The following is a 6,612-nucleotide window of genomic DNA, read 5'->3' on the forward strand; positions in this document are numbered from 1 at the left end:
ACCAGGAGGATGCCCGCCCTGGGCCGTGAATACTGTCACTGCACCCCAGCAGAGTGCTCAAGTAACCAAAAGCTCTCATACCCTACGTTTGCATAAGTCCTTCCCTTCCGGACTCAAACAAGTCCCAATCCCAGTCCCATCCCATAACTGTGTACTTAAGTAATAAAAATACTTTGCTGTTAAGTACTGTTTCCGTCATGTTTTTTCACTGAAGACTGTGTTTGAATGGGGTGCGTGGGGAAGTGCGTTGCTAATTGCATAGGACAGGCACCTTTCCCAGGGTACAGACACGGGGGCCGGATCAGCAGCGGGTCACACACACAGTGCAGTCAGTAGGCACCGTGGTCGGTATGGGAGGTGGTTTCCAGGTTCTGTGTGGGCGGTGGGGATGTGACTTTTTAGCGGGGGAGGGCGGTTACAGATCTTATACAGCGGTCCTTGTCCTGGACCGCTGAGTCACGCAGCAGAGGAATCTGTATCCGTCCTCCTCCGCCACAAGGCCACATAGCCCCCCGCACACAGAATCCCAAAAAGGAGGGATGGCAGGCTCCGTTGAAACAAGCAGTCCGGCAATGCGGACCACTGTAGGAGCAGGAGCCTGTCATTCCTTGAGTTTAGGGGCGGTCTTTACATCAGCGCACACCCTACCGACCACAGTCTGCGTTCCAGTTTCAACCCTTTAACGAAAAGTCATGAATAAAGAAACCTCTCCTCAGTAACAGTGTGACATGTATTTTATTTTTACACGTGTCTTGGAAGTGGGGGAAACGGGGAGAACGGGGTATTGAACCGAAGAGGAGAGTCAACAGTAACTGGGTAAAGAAACGGGCAGGTTCAGCTTCTCTGTAAAGAAACTGAACATTCACAGGTCTCGCTGCTCGCTGGTATTTGAAGAGTTCCTTGTCGCTGTCCCAGGCGCCTGTATAGGGCTTCATGAGCAAGTGCATTAGCGGGCAGGCTGGGTCACCGAGGATCACTATAGGCAAATGCACATCCACAACAGTTATTTCGTGGTACGGGAAGAAACTACCTTCCAGCAGGCGTCTGAGCAGCCCACAGTTCCTGAGAACACACGCATCAGGAACCTTGCCCGGCCATCCGACGTTCATGTTGGTAAAACGTCCCGTATGGTCCCCCAGTGCTTGCAGCACCATTGAAAAGTAGCCCAATTTCTCAGCAGCTGACTGTGGAAGACGTGGACGATAAAGTGCGAGGAGGAGAAAACGGCGATGATCGCAGCGGGCTCCGTGCTTGCAGTGCTGTGGCGTCCGCGCTGTCACTGACCAGAAAAGTGTACGAACAGATTGCCCGCAGGCGCTTTCACGGAGGGAGGGAGGGAGGGAGGTTGTGATTGACGGTTCAATGACGACACTTACCCAAAACCACCCTCGACACATTTCTCCCCCCAGCAGGCATTAGGGGCTCTACCCAGCATTCAAATGGGCAGCGGGGACTGCGGGAACTGTGGGATAGCTTCCCACAGTGCACTGCTTCCAAAGTCGACGCTGGCCCCGTGAATGTGGACTCAGAAATTCGAATTAGTGTATTTAGTATGGATACACAAATTCGACTTCATAAGGTCGAATCCACAAATTCGAACTAAGTTGATTCGAAATAGTCTTGTAGTGTAGACAAGGCCTTACTTGTAAACAATCCCCCTCCCTCACTTTGGCAACAGAAAGATTGTGATAATTGTATTATCTTGTCAGACAACTGTACTGTGGAAAAACTATTGCCAGTTCTAGGGGTGCATACAGAATGGAACCCCTGGCCAAATTTTGGACTGGATTGTTCCAAGCTTGCTAATGTCTTCTGTTGTCTGATTTCTTATAGTGGTCTCTGCCTCATGACCTCAGACATATTAAGACACTACAGTTCAAGTGTAGTTCACAAAGTAAGCAGATCTGATCTCTCTACAAAAGCCAGGACTTTGTAACTACATAGTCAAAGTTCTATTAGGAAAAATGTATGCACAAGAGTTATAGAAAAAGAGTAACCTACCTATGTGGATGCAGAATATCAAGCCTACAGAAAGTTTCCCACTGTTGCTACCAATTATTCCACTCCCCCAGGGGTAACAACAGCAGGAACACTATTGTACCCAAGGCACCAGTGTAGATAATGCAATAGAAAAAACATCTGTGGCCACAGAAACCTTGTCTTCATTAGTGTTCCTGCTGATGCTGTATCTGCTCCTAAGGCTGTGTCTATGCTAGGGAAAAGGGGTATATTTGAAAGTGGTGTTAGTTAATGTGTTTTCTCCACTAGGATTTTAACAAGCTAAATGTCTTTACAATACATCTTTCATCCTACTGTAGACATAGCCTTAGTGTTTGTCCCCTTTGTCCTTCTCCACCTAAAGCCTATCTGCTTTTTTTCCATGCTGTCCCTTCCACCAGAAATGTACTCTCTGATTCTGAACACCACAAAAATGTCTTCAGATTCCTTCTTGAGACCAAGCTTTTTACACAGCTTTATAAATGATCCCTGAGTTCCCTATAAAAAAGTGTAATCTTTTCTTCTGTATGTTGTCCTTTTATGATCCCATTGTATTGGCGTACACATCTAGGTGCACTATATACAATAGGAATGTTATTAAGAACTTAGTTACCATACTGCACTATGAATTACAGTGTTAATTAAATGAAAGAGCTTGCCAACACTTTTCTCACAAGAAATATATCTCCATACCACAATGTCACTTTATCGGAAGGAAGAAGTCTGCTCTTATAGGAATTGCTTTTCACTTTTCTTCCTGTTGTATTGAACTGTAGTTTCCACGCTGTAAGTAATTTAAGCTGCTCTGAGATATGTCTCTCTGAAAACAAAATACACTGGGCTAGATCCTCAGTGGATGCAAATTGCTGTAGCTCCATTGACAGCAATGGTGTTTTATACCAGCTGAAAATCGTTCCCTCTTTGGCTAAGATAAGAGCGCCATGATAGCACGATAATACGCTGCTCTCTTTTGCCCTCTGTTTTAGTGCATAACATGACCTCAAGTATTATTTGTCAAACCACAGTACATATTTAAATAGTGATTCACTTGCTATTCCTACATTCAGGGTATGATAAACGTCTGGGGATTACTAAAGTCAGGCACTCAAATTATTTCTTTACCATTCCAATTAAACTGCCAGTTGCTGTTGGCTCCTTTAATACACAAGACAAGTAAATAAATAACAGAGGCAGAAAGATCTAGCATACCTCTAGAGACTGGTGATGCACCTTATAGACTCTATAAGGTGCATCACCAGTCTCATTTGAGCATTTTCTATTTCTGTGAGCTACTGTAATTCAATTTCCATTAATTCACTGTAGGGATTTTGAAACCTGCAGCCCATACATCCTACTCTGCCACAAAGTATTTTTAATGTAGTAGATCATTTCAATTTGAATGTAATTAAATATCTGAGAGTGACTAATATAAGAGCAAGAAAGAATTTGGAATTGCTTTTGTTTTTGGCATGGTGCTCTTTCTTCAGTAACAGGGTATGTTCCCCATTTTGCAAATCTGTAATGGGCACCAGAATTAGAAATATATAGTATAGCTATATAATAGAATTTTAATATGAAACAAATTGCTAACTTAGCTTACTGTGCATGTGTCTCTTCTCTCCAACTCTGCTATTAAATTATATTTTTCTTCCTCTTTCCTTCCTACTTAAACACTGACATGTTGCTTAAAAAGAAACCTTTACACACAGAATTTTAGTCTTGGCACCTGCCTGTGGTAAGGTGCCTAGACTCAAAGTCTATGTGAAAGTTGCAAGTGTTTAAGTAGAAAGGAAGGAAGAAGAAAAATAACCATCACCAGAGAGAGAGAGAGAGGCAGAGAACACACTGTGTAAAAGAGAACCATCTGAGTATATGTTCTATCTGCTTAGGTACTTATCTGGCTCCCATCACCATAATATCGGAGCAACTCCTGACTCCTTAAAAATACGAGCAACAATAACAATCTCTAACTTCTGTGCCAGCCTGTAAAAGAAATTGCTTGATTTTATAATTTGTGTGCGTGGAGAACTTACTGAGGGAAAACTGAGTCAGAAATAAGAGTTCTGCATGTATTTCTGAGAATGGTGAAGCCTTTACTCATTCCTAACTTTTCAGGGAGTGAGTTTCTGTCACTCTCTCTCTCTCTCTGCCTCTCTTTACTGGTTGACATTGATTGATTTTGTGATTCACCTGCCACACATGCTGCTTATGGGGTAAGATTTTTCAGAAGTGCTGAAGGCCCTTGACTTTCACTGGCACTTAAGTGTTATTGAAAATTTTTCCCCCTCAGCTGTTTCTTTGTGGGTTTTTTGATTGATTGGTTTTTGTTTTTGAATCTTAATGTCCTAGGGTAAAGTTATCTGGAAATTTCTCACCTGTAAAAACTGGGCTACAGAAGTCTTAAATCTCCCACTGGCATCCACTCCTCCTGTGCAATCACTGCATTTAATTACTAGCTTCCAAAGTCGCTTTTGAATCACACCACAGAGGAGGCCTCCAGTAGATCATGCAACAAGCTAATCTGAGGCCCACTTCAGCATGCTTCTCCAGATGTGTGGTGACAAGGAGATACAATCTAATTTGAACTGTATGCAGAACATCTTGGTTTATGACCAGGGGTCTGAACTGTTGATCCAGTTAGGCATCCTAAGTACCAGAAGGTGGTGCTGAGAGAAGATAAGCAGTCTCAAGGTGCTTTACCTAAGACCCAGGCCATAAACGGGCACTCCAATGCAGGGAGGAAGGCCTGATCTTTTTATATTGTCTAATGAGAGCTGATTTTCAGTGCATGGGATCTGGTCTTGATTATGGCAATTTGTACCATATAGCAGAGAGGACAGGAGGCAGAAGGCACTACCACCAAGTGCCAGAAACAGAACTAGGGTGCAGCTGAGATTATGACAAATGTCCCCAGATCTCTTCTCATAGATATGGTGAGGAATGAGTTGGGGAGGAGAAGGACTGGGGAGATATGGAGCTTTTAACATAGGTCATTTTACTATTGTTTTTACTGATTTTCTCTGTGTACTTAGAGGTGGGGGAACAAAGTTCCAGGTTTCCATGAATGGCGCTGTTATTGTTAGATGGGCATTTGCAGCATCACATGAGGGCAAAATCCCCTGCTCCTCTTTGTCTGCACTGCTGTAACAAAAAACAGTGGCACTTTGCCCCTCAAATCCCCCATATAGCAACTCCTCCCTATGGTGCCCTGGCACAGGACAGTAACAGTGTGTACTGGACTTCTGCACTATTGCCTCTCCTTTCCTGGTCAAGCCCACAGCATTCCCCTGATGCCCTAACCAGGAAGAGAACAGTAACCCAATCACAGTTCACTGCATAGCCTGGTAACGAGCCATGTTTTGATCTGTGTGTGATTTTTTTTATTGCCGTGCTTCGGTCACTCCAGATATGATTATATGTGGCAGTTGGCCTGCACATTGTGTATTAAATAAACTTGGTTTTCACCATTCATCTCTGTCAACATGTCATTAGGCAGAATACCATTAACCTTCCAAACTTTGACATATTAAATTCTGCTGTGTGCTTGCCTACTTCACTCTCTCATAAACTTTCTCCCCAAAGTCATGCACAATCAGATTATTACTTCATAAGAGACATGCATAGATACTACCTAATATCAAACCTGTCATCTGCAAGTAACATAAATCATAAGCAGCAACAACCAATGGAAAAAAATGACAGTCTTCTGCATTCAGGGATCTCCCACATTTACACTCCCCTGCATTTGTGTAAGGCGACTGTTATCCCCTTACTAACATTCAGTGGGGGTGTTTTGGTTGGCTAGCTCCCAGTACCAAAAGGGGAAGGATTAATGGGAAATCAAGACCCTAAGACTGACAGTTCCCAGGGGCAATGGGGAGAGGCCAATGCTTCAGGTCAGCCTGATTGACAGGACGGCCAGGCTAATCAAGGAGGCCGGGGGGTCCCATCCTCCCTGTGAGCTGGAATTATCTGGGTCAGACAGAGTGGGGCTGAGCCAGGGGCGGCTCTAGAAAATAGGCTGCCCCAAGCAGCCGTGCGCAGCGCCGCCCCTTCCCCGGTCCCGCGGCGGGTCCCCTCTTCCCGCGGCACCTGTTGAGCTCCCGCAGGCATGCCTGCGGCAGGTCAACCGGAGCCCGGGACCAGCGGACCTGCCGCAGGCGTGCCTGCGGGAGCTCAGCCGGAGCCGCGGGAAGAGGGGACCCGCCGCAGTCATGCCTGCGGCAGGTCCGCTCCTCCCGGGCTCCGGTTGACCTGCCGCAGGCACGCCTGCGGGAGCTCAGCCGGAGCCAAATGCCGCCCCCCAGGGAAAGGGCCGCCCCACGCGCCTGCTTGGCGCGCTGGGGTCTAGAGCCGGCCCTGGGCTGAGCTAAGGAGAGAGCAGGGCCCCAAGCTAAGCTGTTGGGAGCAGAGCTGCAGTCCCAAAGCCAGAGCACAGCCCAGAGAGAGCAGACTTGCCCTGAGAGGAGAGCTGCAGTAACCAGAGCTAGAGGGGCCAGAGAAGCAGCCCAGGGAGCTGGAGGCAGAGCAGCAGCAGCAGCTGTGCTGAGGCAGAGTGGAGCAGTCCAGAGCCAGGTATGGTGAGCAGCTGGGGAGAGCGAGGGGGACCCTGGG

Source organism: Mauremys mutica, chromosome 1, assembly GCF_020497125.1.
Source record: "Mauremys mutica isolate MM-2020 ecotype Southern chromosome 1, ASM2049712v1, whole genome shotgun sequence".
NCBI classification, from domain to species: Eukaryota; Metazoa; Chordata; order Testudines; family Geoemydidae; genus Mauremys; species Mauremys mutica.